Source organism: Monodelphis domestica, chromosome 8 (assembly GCF_027887165.1).
Source record: "Monodelphis domestica isolate mMonDom1 chromosome 8, mMonDom1.pri, whole genome shotgun sequence".
In the NCBI taxonomy this organism is placed as follows: Eukaryota; Metazoa; Chordata; class Mammalia; order Didelphimorphia; family Didelphidae; genus Monodelphis; species Monodelphis domestica.
The window spans coordinates 121,410,203-121,430,526 of NC_077234.1; positions in this window are offsets into that span (position 1 = coordinate 121,410,203).

Sequence of the window (20,324 nt, forward strand, 5' to 3'; positions counted from 1 at the left end):
AATGAGTAAGCTATGAAAATATAATAAAAATGACAGTTTTACCTAATCTAATCTACTTATTCAGTACCATAATAGTTTTGGAAACATAATAACAAAATTCATCTGGAAGAAGAAAAGGTAAAAAATAGCAAGGGACTCAGTGAATAATGATGTGAAGGAAAATGGTCAAGGGTACCAGATCTCAAGTTATATTACAGAGGGCAGAGCCAAGATGGCAGCTTAATAGAAGCAAAAACTGAAAATACTCTGAGAATTTATCCAAAGCAAATTTTAAAGGGGACCTCAAACTAACAGGTGTCAAAAGAAAAAAAAACAGTGAGGGTACTCTCCCACAGAATGCATCTTGAAAGATAGGCAGAGAGAGTCAATTTTCTTGGGAATGTAAAAAATTAAAATTAATGTACAATAATTAAAATATATTAAAGAGATTTATTAATGATCAATAGAAATAAAGGAATAAAAAGGTAACAAAAAAAACATGTGCCCATAGTTAATCAGCCTGTTCAAAATTTTTGCTTACCACCACAGTCACCAACAGGATGGAAAAAAGAGACTGGGACTAGCAACCCTACTGCATAATATCCCCTGTGTGCAGGAAGTAAGTAACAACAGGAAGTCAGTGAGCTCCCAGTAAATGTAGTTTTTAGGGTAACAGATTTCTATTTACACAGGAACCAGAAATAAAAGTGCACAGGGAGGAGTACTGGCCAACACCCTCACCCCCAAGTTATTTCACCAGGTTTTGAGCCTGGGCACAGGCCAACATCAGGATTCTGTGACTCTGCCTACACCATCAGAGAAACCCCCACCTCAAACCCACCCCTTTAAGTCCCAGGCTTTTTGTACCTGCCTCTGGTGAGGCCTGGATATCCACTAACACTTGGTCCTTTCAAACATGGACTATGATAAAGTCCTAGTTCTAGGGGAAAATAGCTTAGATTGCTGATTCCCAAAAGGGATAAGCAAAGGAGACAGAATCAATAGCTTTCAGAACTACTAGTCTGCAGGCAAAAAAAGAAAAAGGCTTAGAGATAAAGAACAATAATTCATTATTTCATCTCTTCTAGTGACTTTCCTTATGCCCATTGGCAAATCACTTGAAGTCTTGGGAGCAGAGCTTCATATTTAAAATGAAAGAATTGTAAAACAAAAATTATAGATAGAAAACAAGGATCTTGAAAACTAGGCTATGGGTTGCTAAGGAGATAATTTCTGTTCAAGATCTTCAAGATATGGTTAGTTAAATATTTCTTGGAAATTGAGCAAGGGGAATAATTATTTTGTTCTGAAGTGAACTAGTAACCATCTTATTTATGTAAAAATATTCAGTAAAATGAATTTTCTTAATTTTTTAAAAATAATACAACCATCCAGGACAATCCTGAGCATCTCATGGGAAATAATGCTCTCCATAATTGAAAGAAACAACTGTGGGAGTAGAAACACAGAAGAAAAAACATTTATTTTACTTGTTTATATGGGTATAGGATTTTGAGTTTTGGTTGTAAACGATTACTTTATTACAAAAATCATTAATATGTAAATAGGTACATGTATAACTGGTAGAATTTCTTGCTAGCTTTGGGGGGAGCAGGGGAGGGATGAAGATGAGGAGAGAACATGAATCCTGTAACCATGGAAAAAAAGGTAGTCCACAGAGCACCTAACTGGGAAAAGTCTAAGGGGAGGTCAGAGGCCCTGCCCAAGCTGGAAGGAGAAGCTGAAATGTAACACAAGACATTTGTATGATTGAAAATCTGTTACCCTATAAAAGAACTACATATCCCAAGAGCCCACAGACTTACTGTCATTATGTATTTCCTGTAGACAGAGGATAAAGGGTGTGGGCTTTGGAGGCTCCTGCTCTCTGATTTAGAATCAGCATTAATGGTGGTAAGTGGGGTTGATTAAAAAATGGCTAACCAACCATGGGCATGAGGTTTTTATTTTGTATCTTCTTTATTCCTTGATTTCTAGTGATCATTAATAAATCTCTTAAAATATAATATTATTATTGAGATTTAATTTTAACTTTTATATTGATGGCAAACACTAGTCAGAGAAGAACCTCTCCAATTTTTAAAAGAGCCTAAATAAAATGTTTTAAGCCACATTTCTCCTGCCAAGGCTTTTTTGCCCACCTCACCCACCCTTGAAAACTTCAACTCTCTTTGCTGCTGCTGGGTTTTTCTTTTACTATTTTTAGCCTGGTTTCTTGTTCTCCCTACTGGACAGGCTATTTTTAGTGGGGGTACTCTTGGCAAAGAAGAAATAAACCACTTCTCTCATCCAAATGCTTGAGTCCTTTGTTTCTCCTGGCTGTTGAATCTGGCTTTGCTGATACTGCTTCCTTCTGATTTTCTGGACCTAGATTGCTAACCCATCCCCAGGCCCTGGGCCTCCAGAAATCCTCCTCATGATCTCCAGCTCTGATCCTAAATCAGCCTCTACCCCAATCTGACCCTGATTGCTGTTGATGCCCCTGCTGGTCTGATTGCCACCACCAAGCAGCTAGGAGTCCTTCAAGTCACTCCTCAGGGTAGATGGTAAAAAGAAAACCCGGGGTGTTTTTTTTTTTCTTTAGGCAACAATTAGCCTCCTAACTCCCTCTGGAGAAACTAGCATTTTACCTCAGGGGGGAGAGGGAGAAGGAAGAGACTCTTCGAAATAGGAAGTTGATAACAATCATGGTGTAGTCTATGAAAGAGCACTACATTACCTATTTCAAACAGCTTCCAGGTTTAGGATGTTTTTTTTTTTTTTTTTGTTTTCCTTTCTACCACTGATCCTTTCAATTATCTTTCTTGAGACTCAGGGGAGAAATTCATCCCCATTTCCCATTTTGGCCTGCCTGGTCTCTAAGATAATCCAGTTTGAGATTCCTCAAACCCATGTTCTTCCTCCCTATGGGAGATACCACAGTGCTGACAATAGGGGTCTGCATTTTAGAAAAAGGAACTTTAATGGCTCTGGAGGTGAAATTTTAAATGTTTTCAGACTCCATTTTTTTTAGTGAAAGTCTCTGTATCTTATGGTATTTTCCTGATTGTTTTATTTAAGATTTAATTTTGTTGTTTAAAGTTCATATTAAATGTATTCGATACTGTTCTGTTACACTGAATCACTTTAATATACAGTTACCTTTCCCTTATGACTAGTGAACAAAATATTGTAAAATATTGTAAAGTCCATAAACAGGATTATTTTTTCAATTTTGCATTCATTAATTGTCACATAAATGATGGATGGACTCAACCTGGCTAACAACCTTTAGAGAATTTTGTAAGCTAAGAACTTAATTGTAATGTTAAGGGGTCTTCAGAAATAATTTTAATTAACTAGTGGTTTCTGAATGAATGAGTTTTTTATATTTATATTTTAAAGAATGTTGTATCAAAGGTAGAGAAACAAAGAAATGTTCCTACCAAGGTATTTATATAAAGCAGGAAAGCAAAAAGAGCTCCTGCAAAATTCTCCAGTTTAATTTGCTTCCACCAGAACAATCTAGATTTCTTAATGATGTTCTAGACCCAAATAAGTTTTACTTTGTTTAAAAATATATTTGCCAAGGTTGAAATATTTGCTACTTCTGTAAAAATTGTGACAAATATCCATAAGTTCATAGGTTATTTTTTTTTTGTCATACAGCAACTTATATGAAATATGATAGTGTGTTTGTTTGCTATTGTCATTAAATGGGCTATTATATAGTCTTGGGGATTTTGATACTTTTTGAATGTGCATTACATGTTGTACTATTGATCTTTATAAAAAAAGTTACTTTGTGAAAATCATTTGCTTGTACTAACAGTGGATCATGGTCAGGTTTGAAGAAAATATGGATCTCATTTTTGGTGAGAAACCTTTGTATTCTACATTTCCTTAGATGATAGAGTGTTAATGATTGTAAGTGATATATTTTTGGTTTTTAAAACTTTTATTATTGTTTTTGCTTGCATGTGCAATATACTATCTCAATTTTATTTTTTCTCTCAGTTTTCTATTTGAAGAAAATGTCACCAACATTGAAAAGATTTTCTTTAACTTTTTTTGATTTTGTAGTAATATAAGTTTAAAATATATTTGCTATAATGTCAATGCATGCCCCAAAAGCTTGAGACTATAGAAATGATACCACTGATTATTTAAAAAAGAATTATGGGACTTTGCTTAATGATTTTGTCTGATTCCAGGACAAGAGAATACAAAAAGAGCCATTGCATAGTGCCAAAGAAGCACAAAGGTAAACTGCATAGTGCCTATTGAGCACAAGGTCAAAGAGACCAACCAATCCCAATGGGATTCATGAAAATTTTGAGCCAAGAGAAGAGGACTTGAACTTGTTTGGGGTTCGAGGTTGCAGCTGTTTAACATGTGTTAAATGCAGGTCTTCCTTCTCCCACATTCTACCAAATATCTAAAATTTGGCTCCTAACTAGCCCCTAAAATCTAGTCCCTTTTCTTTCTATAGTCCTGGCTGCTAATTGGGTAAATACATAATTGCTTAAATCATTTTAATTCGGCCCTGATTCAAGGACCTGTTACGGATTTATTTTTCCTTAACTTAGAATTTTTACATATAAGACTTTGATAGTCTATATTTCATCCAGAACTTATTTTTTTAATTTGGATTATTTAATATTTTTAATATCTCTTGCCAATTGATTTATATACCTCATAACTCAGCCATACATCCCTAAGTGATCTCTGTTTCTCTACACCCTCTTCAGGAGGGATGGCAATATTATTATTTTAAATCACAAATTTTAAATTCGTTTTGAGAGTAATTTTAGGTTAAGAAACATGCTACCTCTCCAAATCCAGAAAATGAACTCTTCTTAGAAGGCACCATGAAGATACCTCTACAGATCACAAGCTACATCAAGAAGATCCACAATGAACTTTGGGTGTAGTTCATTGAACATTTAATTTGAACTTATACTCTCATGCCAAAAGGGGACAGCCCTCTAACTGGCTTTTCCTCAATGTGCCTTTTCCTCTTTTCCTCTTATCCTCAAATTATTGCAATTTCAAATTTGGTATGTTTACAAGACCCACAGAAGAGACTAGTCTTCTGCGGGTCTCAGAGGGAAATATATGATTGAAAATCTGTGACCCTGAAAAAGAACTACATATTCCAAGAGCCCACTGATTTCCTGCCATTATATATTTCCTGTAGACAGAGGATAAAGGGCGTGGGCTTTGGAGTCTCATTCTCTCTGATGTATAGTCAGCATTAATGGTGGTTAGTGGGGTTAACTAAAAAATGACTAACCAGCCAGGGGCCCTTGGTCGTTTTTTTTTGCATCTTCTTTATTCCTTGATTTCTAATGATCATTAATACATGTCTTAAAATATAATATTATTATTGAGATTTAATTTTAACTTTTACACATTCATAGTATATCTATTCAGTCTAAACTCATAGTGAGTACTGAAACACATTCCCAAGCCTGAGGTGAGACCCTGATCCCTAGACCAAGGTACCTCACTGTGCTCTTTATAATGCAAGTCATTAGCAGGTTCTAGGGGAGACTAACTCTGAAGTGCAAGGTGATTTTTAGAACTATAAGCACACAGGCCATCATATTCACTTGGAAGAACTGAAACTTGCAGAAACCAAACAGTAGTGGTGAAGCTAGCAGTATGAATTTCAAAACTATTCCACCCTAATCAGACCATTCTTTAGAAGATCTGATTTAGCTATTTCCTGATCAATAACAATAGAGATACTTGGAATAACAGAATCAGGTCTTGGAAACCCACATTCTCTACCCTACTCAGTGTAACAAGATTAGGAAGGGCTGCATCAAACTCAAGATTTAATTATTTGATAAAATGGCCTTCAACAGACGTGCAAAAAAAAAGAACAGACCTCTGAGTAGTCCTAAGTCAAGCTTTAGCAACCATTGGCACATGTGAGATGCAGGAAGTGAGATAGAAAACAGCCTCTGTAGTTCTCGAGACTTCCTGTGAGAAAGGGTAGAGGGCAGTTTGATCCTGGAGCTTGAGGTTGGAGGAGCCCTGCAGACTGCTTTCCTTCAGATTGACTACGTGAGTGATAAGGACTGACCCCTTTCCCTGCCTTGGTTCTCCAAGACCCTAAGGCCCGTGCTGGGCTCAGCCTGAGCCAGAGTGGTTATGACTTAAGCCCTTTTCCTTCTCTTCCTCTTTCCTTCTCTCCCTCTCTCTCCCTGTAATATTTTCTTCCTCCTGTTGTAATTAAATCACCATAAAAATTTGGCAGGTGACTTGGGTATTTTATTATTTGGGATTTTCCTAGGCGACCATTTAAATTTAGATTTTTTTTCCAGTCTCAATTATAATTTTAATTGTTACAGTTTTTGGCTAACCATGTTGGTGTGACAAAATACCCTTAATGTTCTTAACTTTCCTAAATTTTTTTCTACTGTGACTATTTTTAACAGCTTATTTTGATCAGCTATACAGGTAAGTAAATTTGGATTTTTTTTTTCTTTTCTCCCTGTCTCCTTAAATTACATAGAACACAGCTGTTTTAAATCTTACCAACAGGGCCCTAAGGTCATAGCTGGGAGAGCTGTTTCTAAATCTCCTTTCCCTTAGGGAACAACTGCCTAGATTAGGAGTGGGAAAAACCTATAGAAAGTTCGAGCTTGTCCTGTTCCCCACGTGTTTTGTGAAGACCGTTAGAAAATAATTACAAAATATATATATTTAAAGATGAATACTACATTCTTCGACATTTATATGGCAGTTGAAGAATTAGGGACACTGAGGAATACAGCATACTTTCAATTTTTTATATTAATATGTAATGTCATTTTTGTACTCCTCAATACTATGTTTAGAGATGCTAACATAAAAAAAAATCATTTGAAGCTGAAATTCAGAAAAACACCAAAAAAATTTAGGATAAAATGCAAGATAACATGCAAGCGCAATTAGAAATACTAAAATGTTTCTTACAGGATCAATTGGCAAACATCCACCCTACCATAAACAGATCTGTTTCTGAACCTTTAAATGAGGAAATTTCCTTTCCCAAAATAGAGATTGAAAACACCTTCCCTATAGCTCAGTTAACAGACTGCTTCTTTCACATAGTGCAAATTTTGACTGAATTTAATCCCCCAAACCCTTCCCCTGCAATCCCAGTTTCTCATGTTCCTTCTCCTACAGAAAACCAAATTCCAGCCCAAAGGAGATCTCGTCCTCCTAGAGAAACTCTCCCTAGTTGAACTGACCCACAGGTACAAAATTCAACTAGAGCTCTATTTCCTCTAAGGGAAATACCTGAAATAGGACATAATGGGAATGTGGTGACTTTAAGGCACAATATACCATTTATTCCCCAAGAAATAAATGAATTTACATGAATTGTTCCAACATATGAACAAGGTAGCTTTCTAGTAACAAAAAAGATGAGAAACATATTTTTTCAGTATAATTCATCTTACAAGGATGTTGAAAACTTGCTACAGGCTTTTTCAACTGAACGTGAGAAAAATAAAATAATTGCTCATGTCATCAAAACCCGGGAGTGTAATGCAGCACATTGGCCATCTCAGGATCCCGAATAGGACTATAATGACTCTGAGGATCTTTTAAAATTATATCGTTGTAGAGAGGCTATCCTAATAGCAAGGAGGGAATATGCAGAGAGTACAGATAAGTGGACAGAATTTGAAAATATTATGCAGAATGAGGAAGAAACACCCTCCAGATTCATGGATAGAATAATCGAGTTTGGGGGTAGATACTTGGATTTTGACCTATCTAAAGAAAATAGCTTAAGAACAATTAGAGAGCACTTTGTCACTAACTCTTGCAAAGTGATTACAGATTATTTTAGAACACATTGCTCAAGATGGCCAGAGATGGACCTTGAAGAATTGCTGAAAACAACTTTATATGTTTTAAAGGGAAACAAAGAAAAGGAGAAAGAGAATAATGATATCATAGAAACAAAGAAAAAACAATTGACATTTTTAACAGATAAGATTGAAAAACTAGAAAGAGGGCATGATACTCAACCAATGACACTTGTTCCTCTCCAGGAATCTAATTATCAAATCAGTACCTGCAACTTCTATGGGAAGAAGGGCCATAGAATGATAGAGTGTAGAGCTTTTCTCAAGATTATCAGATGGAATATGCAGTTTAATAACAACTACAGAAGTGATAATTATAGAAATAACTACAATTATGACAATGGAAATCTCAATTTTAGAAGTGATAACTATAGGAATAGATATTGGGAAAATGATAACTCAAACCAAATGACTCCACAACAATATAACTTAAGTGGTGCTTGTCCAAAAAATACTAGAGGTTCTAATGCCCCTCAGGGGGATGCCCTTCAGGGGGGTGCCCAAGGAACTTCCCAAACAAAATGATGGCTTCCAGGGGGAGGTGGGGTTGGGGCACAGGAATCAGAGGATACAAGCTTTGATTTTTTCTGGACTCTGATGTCCTACTACCCATTGTTCCTATCCACTACCCCCCCATACTAATGAACCCCATGTTACTTTAAAGATGGGTAACACCTATTATGATTGTCTATTAGACACTTGAGCTTCCTGGTCTGTATTAAAGAGAACACCTGATTTACAATGTTATTCAGTTGGCTCAGAGAATGTAATGGGAGTGTCAGGAATACCCCAAAGGGTTAAAAGTCTTTCCCCTAGAATGGTGTCTGTAGGGCCCCTAGAGATACAACACTCTTTCCTTTTGATGCCTGACTCCCCTTTAAATTTTCTGGGGAGGGACCTTCTATGCAAACTCAGAGCCGCAGTAACTTGCTCCTCAGATGTTTCCTTATCATTGGAAGTGCTGGAGGAATCTTTAAATTTACTCCCTGTAATTCTCTCAGAGAGCCAGGAGGGGAAAGAGCCTCCCATCTTTGTAATACCTGAAGATATTATATACCGGAGTTTCTTTGGGCCACATCTTCTTCTGATGTAGGCTTACTTAAGTTGGCTGTTTCTGTGCAAATAAAAATTAAATCTAACCAACCTCTTTCCATTCCTCAGTATTCCCTCTCAAAAGAGGCAATTGAGGAAATTACCCCAGTGATTAACTCATTAATTGCACAGGAAATAATAATCTGTTGTAAATCTGAATACAACACGCCCATCCTGCCCATTAAAAAACCAAAAATAGGGCCTGATGGCAAATACCTCTATAGATTCGTACAACATTTGAGGGTTGTGAACAATCACGTTATAAAGAGACACTCTGTAGTTTCCAACATCAATACTATTATTTCTTCTATTCTTAGTACAGCTACATACTTACAGTAGTAGACTTGTGCTCAGCCTTCTTTTCCATACCCATCCATGAGAATTCCAGGCATATCTTTGCTTTCACCTGGCAGGGCCATCAATTTTACTGTAGTTGTTTGCCACGAGGTTTTGTAGACAGCCTGAGCTTATTTGCACAAATTTTGAGCCAAGATTCAGAAAATATAAAATTTAAAAACAGCAAATTAATCAAATACATAGATGATCTACTCTTGGTTTCAACAGATGCTGAAGCATATCAGGAAGATAGCAAACACCTCCTTTTGGAATTGCACAAAAAAGGGCATGAGATCTCAATGGATAAGGTTCAGTGGAACCTCCCCAAAGTAGAATATTTGGGGTCCCTCCTGATTGCAGATTCCCACTTTATTTCTCCCAAACAAATTGAGAATATTCAAAATTTAAGAGCTCCTAACACTAAGAAACAGTTGAGAGCAATTTTGGGAGCAACAGGGTTCTGTAGAAAATGGATTCCTTGCTTTGGGGAAATTACTAAACCCATTATAGCACTAACAAGGGATTTGGTCCCTGAACCCCTCAATTTAGAACTAAAACACCTGTCAGCTCTATCAGATCTAAAAAAGGCTATCCTGTCTGCCCCCACTCTAGGCATCCCACATTTCAACAAGCCATTTACTTTGTATGTACATTTTATCTTTTGGAATTTCCCTAGGCGACCATTTAAATTTAGATTTTTTTCAGTCTCAACTACAATTTTAACTGTTACAGCACCAAGGAAAAATTGAATTTTAAGATAGTGCCCTCTTTACACTGAGAATAGAACCCATATTGAGATCAAAAGAAAAGTCAAGAAAAGATTGGAAAATTAAAAAACATTAAAAATAACTAACCATAGAAAATTATTATGGAGACAAAGAAGAATATAGCACAAACTCAAAAAGAAACAGTGAGATCAAAACAGCTACATGAAATATGGAATTATTCTTGGATTTTGGAAAAATTAAAAAATAAAGGAAATAAAAAATTGAATAAGATAGGGAGAGGGAAAATGGGGAAGATAAATTAAATTAATTCAAGAAGAAAATAACACTTAAGTAATTAGAACTGAGAAATGGAATAAGGGAAACAAAAATCCCATGAAGAATAGAATTCTTTTAAAAGTAGAACTGGCCAAATGGAAAAGGAGGTTCAAGAGCTCACTGAAGAAGATAATTCCTTAAAAATTAGCATTAGTTGGAATTATGGGCAAAGGGCTTTAAAAGAATGTTTGCCCTCTAATACAGTCATACCATTGCTGGGTTTGTACCACAAAGAAATAATAAGGAAAAAATATGTGTACAAAATTATCTATAGCCACATTGTACACAGAGACTGATACATTGTGGTACAATCGAATGTAATGGACTTCTCCATTAATGGCAATGCAGTGATCCTGAAAAATTTGAAGGGATCCTATCCATATTCAGAGAAAAACTGTGGGAGTAGAAACACTGAAGAAAAACAACTGCTTCAATACATGGGTCAAGGGGGATATGATTGTAGATATAGACCCTAAATGAACATCCTAATGCAAATATCAACAAAATGAAATAGGTTATGATCAAGGTCACATGTAATACCCAGTGGAATTGCGTGTTGGCTATGCAAATGGCGGGGGATTGGGAGGGAGTAATAGAATATGATTTTTGTAACCAAGGAACAATGTTTGAAATTGTCGAAATAAAAATAAATGAAAATTTAAAAAAATAAGGATAAAATGGGATAGAAGTAGGAAACATTGCATAGATGAATACTGGTCCTAAAGCAGTTTCTAAGTCTTTTCTAGGGTAGAGAGTCTGGGAATAAGAATGAAGCATACATATGAGAAAATCTAGAAAGAAAGTAACAATAGAATGTGGTGCTTAATTAGATGTAATGTTTATGTAAGATGTAATGAGTAGATCCAATATTATATTGTAAATAATTATTGAGTATGTGGTAGGAAAATGAAGATATTGTATGGTGACAAGTATAATTCCAGAGTATGCATTATTAATGGCAAGGGTTCAAGTGAAGGCATTTTAAGAGGCAGTAGGGATTTTAGAAGACAAAGGGCAAGTTGCAAGTGAAGATGGTAAGAATAAAAATGTTAAAAGAAGGTTCCATTGAATGAACAATTAAGAAAATTAGCAAGAATTAAATACAAAGCACAAGTCAAAAATCCTTAAAGGAGAAAATGTATTCCCGAGAGAGTGGGTAGAAATACAGGTATCTCTTTTCATCAAAACTTTTCCCATCAAGGTTTCAATAAATTGTGGGTTTGGCATAAGAAATTAAATGGGAATTTTGGGGGAGTTTTGTTGAAGCTGCAGACCATATGCAAAGGCCAACAGATGAAAGAAAAAAAAAGATTAGAAACTCCCAAATGAACAAAATATATGTATATCAAATTATAATATCAATATATTTTATCTTTTAATACCATAAATATCCACAATTTATTTTTAAGTTAAAATAAGTAAAAAGGTAAAGTTTGTAAAACAACATTGAAAGTCAGCAGACAATACACAAAGGCTAGAAATTATAATATTGATCTACATTTTGTCTATGACCAAATACTTAACGAAGTTTATAAGGTATTGTAAACACTTCATAAAAGAAATTCAAACTTCTCTGATGCAAAGGGAGCATCAATAAATTTAAACACATTTTCCAAATAGGGGGCATCATTCTTCTATCCCCCATAATGTAGAAGTAATACCTATATGGATACAGAGATAGAAATTTAAAGTTAGAAATGAAGGAAGATAAAATAGTTTACAACTGAGCTTTATTGGGATTAGTAAAATAATCAGGAAAGATATTTTGCTGGGAGTGAGGCAAGAGAAATTAGCTTTGGAGCCTTGCAAAGCATGAAATAGATTTAAAAATAGCTTGTGTGGGAGTACTAGAAAATCAACAAGAGATGAATTAAATATTAAGAAACCAATTTAAGTTAGATAACATAATCACTCAAACAGCTTTGACATAACTCCAAGCAAAAAGGGAAAAGAGGGTGATGAAGACTGTCTATCAGACAAAGGATGATAGGCAAGTTGGATGGTCAGCCCAGAGGGCTAGAGAAGTTGGGAAAATGGAAAGAACATTGGATTTGAATTCAAAGGACAGTGGTTCAAATCCCCTCTCTCCTACTTACTGTCTTTATGATCTACATCAAAAGAAATTACCTCACTGGACTCCTATTTTCTTCTCTGAAAAATGGGGAAGGAGTTAGACTCAGTGGTCTCTATAGCCTCTTTCATCTCTAAATCTATGATACTATTTTATTATGGTCAAGAGAAGACTATCTTACTTGTATATCTAGGATACAAACTTGAAATGAACAATGAGCTGCATACAGGGTTGAACAAGGGAAGGAAAACTGGCTGGATTGCCTTGGGGAGTTTGTACAGTGCTTTTAATAACTTCAGTCATAGTTAGCATTTTTATTATGCTTTAAGATTTGAAAAGAACCTTATAACTATCTCATTTGATACTCACAACAACCTGAGGTAGTAGATGTTCTATTATCCCCATTATGCTCATTCATAAGCAGAGGCAACTAGAGGAATCAAGAAGCTCTTCGTTCAAATATGAACTCATACATTTACTAGCTGTGTGACTGGGCAAATCCCTTAAAAACTTCAAGCTATTCTCTTAAACACAGTTCTACCTTTTTTAGCATCAGTGATATTTTACAAATGCTATAGGACTAAAGTAATTGAATACCAATATCTCTCTCTACTTGATTTAAGGATAAATGTCACCAAAAAGGGGCAAACGAGGTGGCAGAGTGGATAGAACATGGGGCTAAAGTCAGGAAAGCTAATCATCCTCAGTTAAAATCTAACCTCAAACATTTTTTACTATGTGTCTCTGGTCAAGTCACTTACCCCTATTTGCCTCAATTTCCTTATCTGTAAAATGAACTGGAGCCCACTGTGACTCATTTTATGAGGAGCAACAAAGCTCCCATAGATAAAGTGATTGAGAGCCTTAACCTTAAAGTGCTCTCTATATGTCTGTTATTTTATTATTGTGGTTTCATAGGTGCATGGCAACTTAATATTTGATGGACTGAACAAACAAAGAACAATAATAAAACCCTGTGGAGTTGAAATGCTATAAATGCAGGAAAAAAACATATTTTAGGGACTGGAAACTGATCAAAACAGTTGAGAAATAACAGTTCAGCTCATGGACAAACTTGATTATATATTTATTGTTTACCTGTTATTCATTATTCTCATCTCTGGATCTTGTTTTAATCACAATTATGAACCGAGGCTTACCTGGCATTACTGCCTATTCTGAAAGAAGCTATTCTGATAGTTTAGGATCACCATTTCTTTTTCTAGAAATTCACTAGCCTTGCCTTTAATAATGCATACTAGAATTGCCTGAAAGCAATGTCAACAGCCCTTTGTTTACAGGCTGGTATGATATTTTATTTTCTCTAGTTGTGGAGAACTTGTCCTATCTCCACAATCTTTCAAATATCACTGACAATGCCTCAGTAACCACACTCACTAATTATTTTAGTACCTAGAGGTGTAGTTGATTTGGAAATAACTTGAATCCAAGGGTTGCTATGCACTCTCTTATCTCCTCACTTATCTTAAGTAGTATTCTTTATTAGTCATTTTTGTTGTATCATTTAGAATGTGAAAATATTTCTCCGTAACACAGAAGAGAGGAAAAATAAGAATTAAACCTCATTCTATTCAAAACAAACAGTAGTACTATCCTACTTTTATATCACAAATCATGTAAAAGTGTATATGTGAAGTGCTTTGTAAATCTTAAAATCATTATATACATACTTGATATACTTGATACAGTTAAAAAGTTTTAAAAGTCTCTTTTTCCTTTTTAAACCATTTAAAATAATTTTTATTTGACACATTCTTATAGAATGATATCACATCATATTTATTTTCAAATTCTCTACTTTCCATTGCTATCATCTTTTTTATACATTTTTAAATTTCAAAGTTGCTTGTAATTCCTTGTTTTTCAAATTGGTTTCTTTAGATAATTCCTATTTCCCCATCATAAATGTGTTTAAGAATGTTTCTTTAGAATTTAGAATGCTTACAAATTTCCTATCTCTTCTGGAATGATTTACAATTTAGAATTTTAGCCCTCAGAATTCCACCTATCCTTTTTGTTAAAACTTTTATGTCTGCTCTCTCTAAACCTAATTTGCAGGTTTGACTATATTCAGTTTTAATCTCTATTTCCTTCCTGTATTCAATATGCTTATTTACCCAATAATGTTACCATGCTTCTTACTGCAGTGTCCATCTCTTATTGGTTAAAATCAGATACAGAAAGTAATTATTAACCATTTTTACTTTGCTTAATAAGTATGAAAATATCATTAAGAGGAATGAAGAAGTCATTACTGACTCTGATTTGACAGAAGGAGGGAGAGAAGGATAGAAGGAGAGACAGACAGAATGACAGAGAGAAAGAGACAGAGAGATGGAGAGAGATGGAAAGAAAAAGAGAAAGAAAATGACAAACAGAGATAGAGAGACAGAGACAGAGGGACAGAGAAACAGAGACAGAGAGGCAGAGAAGCAGAGATAGGTAGAGATAGGCAGAGACAGACAGAGAGAGAGAGAGAGAGAGAGAGAGAGAGAGAGAGAGAGAGAGAGAGAGAGAGAGATAGGAGAGAGAAAGATAGAGAGAGAAAGAGAGAGGGAGAGATGTGTTTGTATGTTGACAAAAGAAAAAAGAAAGAGAGAAGGAAAAAAGATTATCAGAAGTAGGAGGAGAAAGAGAAGGGAAAGGAGAAGATGAAGAAATGAATGTACTACTACAAAGCAAGGATGATGCAAGATTTGAAGTAAAAATTAAGGGAGATAGTAAGAAAGTGTTCATTTGCTCCAAATGAGTTAAATTTATCAGGCAAAAATTGATTTTTTCCAGGTACTGAAAGAACTTGCAAACATGAATAAAGAATGACTTTTGTTAATCTTTTGAAATCAAGGAAGATGGGTAGACTTTTAGAAGATTTGTAAATTTTGTAATTCATGTAGAAGCAAGAAGAGATTTACTCTGCTTGACTCAAACTAGAGTTCATGGATATAAGTTTGAGAAATTCAGATTTAGGTTAAACAAAATATCTATTTTATAATAATTAGCTATCCAGAATTGTCTCAGGAAACAATTTATTGCTTGCGGAAATGAGCACTCTGACTCTGGAGGTCATCAAGTAAAGAATAGGTGCCCACTTGTAAATACCGGGGACATATTTTTTTCTTAAAAAGAGGATTTGACTAAGTGATCTTTGAGGTTTTTCTGTGACTGTGAAGGAAAATATGATACCAATATTTAAAACAGAAAGAGATATTGTGGAGATTTTAGACTGTACACATCAATCTCCAGTTAATTTAAACAGTTTGTTCATAAGGAAAAGAAAATAGAACTTATCAGGAGCCAGCATGGTTACACTAATGTCATATCAAATTAATCTATTTTGTTTTTGTTAAGAAGTAGTAGAATAGGAATACCATAATGGGTTTTAATTTCAGCATGACATTTAAAACATTCTGTCATTAACTCCTTCCAGATATAATGGGGTTTATTGTAGCACAGGTGAATCTGCAGATGGCAGAACCACAATCCTAATCAATTATTGTTGATTAAATGGATTAGGTTATATGTACTTAGTTCTTTCCTGTTAAACATCTTTATTAATTATTTTAATTGTTATGTACAAAATGAGATGACCACATTTACAGATGACAAAACATTAGGAGGGCTTATATTACATAGACTACAATGACAGGCCCATAATTTGCATGGAAAAGTACAATAGAGATAAACATAAATATCTAAACTAAGGTTAAAAAAATAAAGAATGCACATTCTATTGTCTAAGAATGAGGCTCACATTGTTTATGGGTGTAATGGGTAAATATTCAAGAGTTTATGCAATTCAGAATGAGTAAATAACATAAGGAGGCTTCCAAAAATTGAATCTAGTGTTATGCACATACCTACCATTTTAAGAAAGGATATACATTTTTACTATACTCCATTCTAATTGAAGCAAATACTAATACTCTATGCCAACCAAGCCATGTTTGCAGTATTATGTTCATTGATAGAAGCAACATTTCATAAAACATATTGACAAATTATTCCCTGTTTAGGGAATATAATTCCCTAAACAGGGAAGAACTAGATAAAGAGGGGATCTTTTTTTAAAGAATTGAACAAATGGAAATATTTCACCTAAGAAAGAGAAGACCTAAAGGAAAATAACTGTGTATCCTTTTGAGAATTAATTTAGTCTCTCTGGCCATTAATTTCTTTATTTATAAAAAGAAGAAGAAAGTGACCTTTAGGTTCCTTTACAACTCTTGAGTTCCGAATCAACAGGAACTACTCTAGACAGGGAGTGTTTCTTCAGAGACTAGGAATGGGCCAAGCTGTAGGATAATATGTTTGTTATTCAAACATTTTTTTCACTAACTGTATTTAATTTTAACTGTTGTATGAAATAGAGACTTTTAAAATAAAGTACCTGTTAACATAATATACCAGATGACATTTGGGAATTAAAAAAAAATATTCTCCAGTTTATCAGATTCACTTCCCTCATTTCTTTATCCACAACAAAGAGCCCTGTGGCCAATTTAACAGGGAAGACAGTTTAATGGACAAATTCTGTGTCCCCTAAGAGGTCCCTTAAATCAGTGCACTACTGTATGTGGCGATGACTTATGTCAAGGCCATTGTGATGTCTTTTGTTAGAATGGTAATTTGTTTCAGCACAGAATTACTAGAGACTGTTGTATAGCCGGTGAGCTATGGCAGCAATAATGGAGAAACATTCACACGGTCCATTTACTGGATGAGGTTGCATAAAGTCCATCTGATTATGTATAAGTGGTTATTAGAAAAGATCCTCAAACAAGAGTCATAGGAGAGCTACAAATTCTCAAGCCATCTATTTCCAAAGTCATTTCAGAAGAATTGTAGTTTCATGAGTATTGGACACTTCATTGGCATTGACTTCCAGACAACAATAAATGGCACTTTTACTGGCGAGCTGCAGACTCCTCACAGAAAATGCCAAACAATCTTGCACTTTTAACAAAGAAATATTAAAAGGAAAAGTGGGGAAATAGTTATTGATAAAAACTCTTCTCCCTCTGGGCACTACAGAATAGAAATGTTAAGCCACTATAGATTTCATGAGGTATTATGAAGTTCTAAAGACAGATATGTTTTGTTATAAGAACTGAATGTAGTAATTTATCAGCACAAAGCTTCAAATTACTCTAGTTCCTTGGGCTACTACAAAATAAAATGGCCAACTTTCTAACACATACACACAAAACCACAAAGAATTTCCATGTCCAGGGACAATTTTAAAGGAAAGTTTCTGTCACACCATGACATAAAGGTCTGAATTCTTTAGAATGTGTTTTTTCATTCATTCATTCTGTTTCAAGACCTTTCACCCCTACAGAGATCCGAAGGCAGTAGGAGATCATAGAGAGAGCCCAGTGGTTCATGAAGGATTCCTGTGGTGATAGGAAAGCTTTGAGGAACAATTCTTAGAGGGTGCAAGTGATAAATATTATCACAGGATATGAAAACAAAAGAATTAACTAGAAATACTCACTATTTTAGCAGTAGCAAACATGCATGAGAATATATATTTTTGAAACAATATATTCCAAGTCTATATTATAAATTCACTTATTCTGTTGGGAAACCACAAAATTATGGCATTTTAGAAATGAATTTGGCATCAATTTCTTCCAAATTAAATTGTGCTCCACCTTAACGATCTCTAGACTTATAGGCACATTCTATATTATGGCATCTATTACCAATCTTAGAATGCCCAACGAAATTACTCTTTTTAATTAGCATAATATTCTTCTATTTATTTATTGCCTTTAAGATAGATTGTATCATATTAAATGGATATTGTTTAAAATAAAGTATGTAAGCCTGTGATATATAAGAAAATATTGGAGTTTAAGATTAAATTTACCTATCCATCATCAAAGAAATATCGAACAGAAAAGAATATGAATTAGCCATGTGGAGAGAGTGAGGAATATGTTATTGGAGTAAGACCACTGAGACAAACTTAATGGAAGACATGAACTAGAGGCATACAGAAGGAGTGAGCACCATTACAGGGATTGCTCACATTAGTGAGTTCAATATGTGTCTATCACAGAAGGACTTTGTAAATGAACTTTACAAATAGTAAAGCAGATTTAAATACAAAATATTTCATAAGTATTTGCATATTATATATGAATAGTATATTAGAGTAGGTCAAGCCTCGATATGGTCAGTCTGGTGGTTTATGAATAGTGGGTTGTTTTTACAATTTAAAAATTAAGGTCTACTGAATCATGACAAGTAAAGGAAAATTATCCAGAATACAGTTTTGATTCAATTGAAAATAGCTTTGCTGTATCTTTCTGTGATGGTTCTGATAATCTGCAGGTCAGAAACCAAAAGGAAGAGCTGGTGACTGCTTTTATCCTTTTTTTTTAAAAAACCAGGAAGCTATGTCAATAACACCAACCTTGGCACTCCAAACCAATTAAGTTTCTAAAAGAGTTTCAATAGCATCCAGGGGAAAACAAACAAAAATCTAGCCTAGACTTTTAGGATAGGACTTTGGTGGGATGCTTTTCTTTTCACACAAATGTCACTATAAAGAATCAGAAAATATAAAGGAGAGTTGAGGAAAGGAAAGGCTTATGGACCTGACCTTGAGGATGGGAATACATGAATTCGAATGTTACCTCTGACACAGCCCAGACGTATAACTACAGGTTTTTCATTTAACCTCTCGGCACCCCAAACAACTTTTTATCAACTATAAATAACATACAATTGCTGGTCTGCATCGGTGAGGGGAGTTTTTGTAGTAAGGATTTTCTGCATTGTTGAAATCACAACAATGGAGTAAAAATATGGTCATGATATCAAATCAACAATATTTCTTATGTCGTTTTTATAAAGTTGTGCCTGTCCAGTTGATAAATTGTCAAAGGATACAAATAGACAGTTTTCAAAAGGAGAAATCCAAGATAAAGATATCAATAGCATTTCAAAAATGTTTTAGAACACAATCTGGGAAATGAAAATTAAAGTTACTCGGAGGATTCTTTTCACATGCTTCATATTGGCACAATTTGAAAAAAGGATGACTAATGTTGGAAAGGAAGTGGGAAACAAGGTGTATTAACACAATCAGTAGAGCTGGGAACTGGTCTGACTGTTCTGGAATGCAATTTGGAACGTCTGTATGAATATTAAATTGTGCATACCCTTTGCCTCAGCAAAATTGTTCCTTGGTATATATCCCAAAGAGTTTAAACAAAGAAGAAAAAGACATATCGATGTCCCCAAAATTATAACAGCTCTTGTTTTGGCAGAGAATTTAAAACTGAAGATGTACTCATTAACTGGGGAATGGTTGATTATTCCAAATGAATGAAATAAAGGGACACTCTCAGAGAAACCAGAGAAAACTTCTTTGAATTGATGCTGAGTGAAGGGAGTAGAAGCAAAATATAATACATACAGTAACAGCAATATATAAGGACAAAAAATCTTTGAAGAATTTAGAAACTCTCATTGATATATTACCAACCACAATTTCAGAGGACTCGTTTTAAACATGCTAAGCTCTTTTGACATAGAGTTGAAGGACTCACACTGAAGATTGAGACCATTCCTGGGAGGAAAGACATGATCAGTATTGGAATTTTATTGTAACAAGGATTTATTTTTATATTTCCAGTTGGATATGAGGGGAAGATGACAGGGAGAGAAGACAAATATATATTAATAGAAAAAAATTAAGTTTTATTTAAAAATTAAATTCTGGGGATCCTCATCCCCAAAGAAACTCTTGCTAATGAGTCTAGTGCTCCAGAAAAAGGCTACAATATGTCTCCCTGTTACTCTTCTAGAAGGTATCCAGAAAGCTCAGAAGTGAGTTTCTAGTGTTATCAGAGATGATTCCCCTTCTGATAGGCTCTCCCATCTGTAAACTTACAA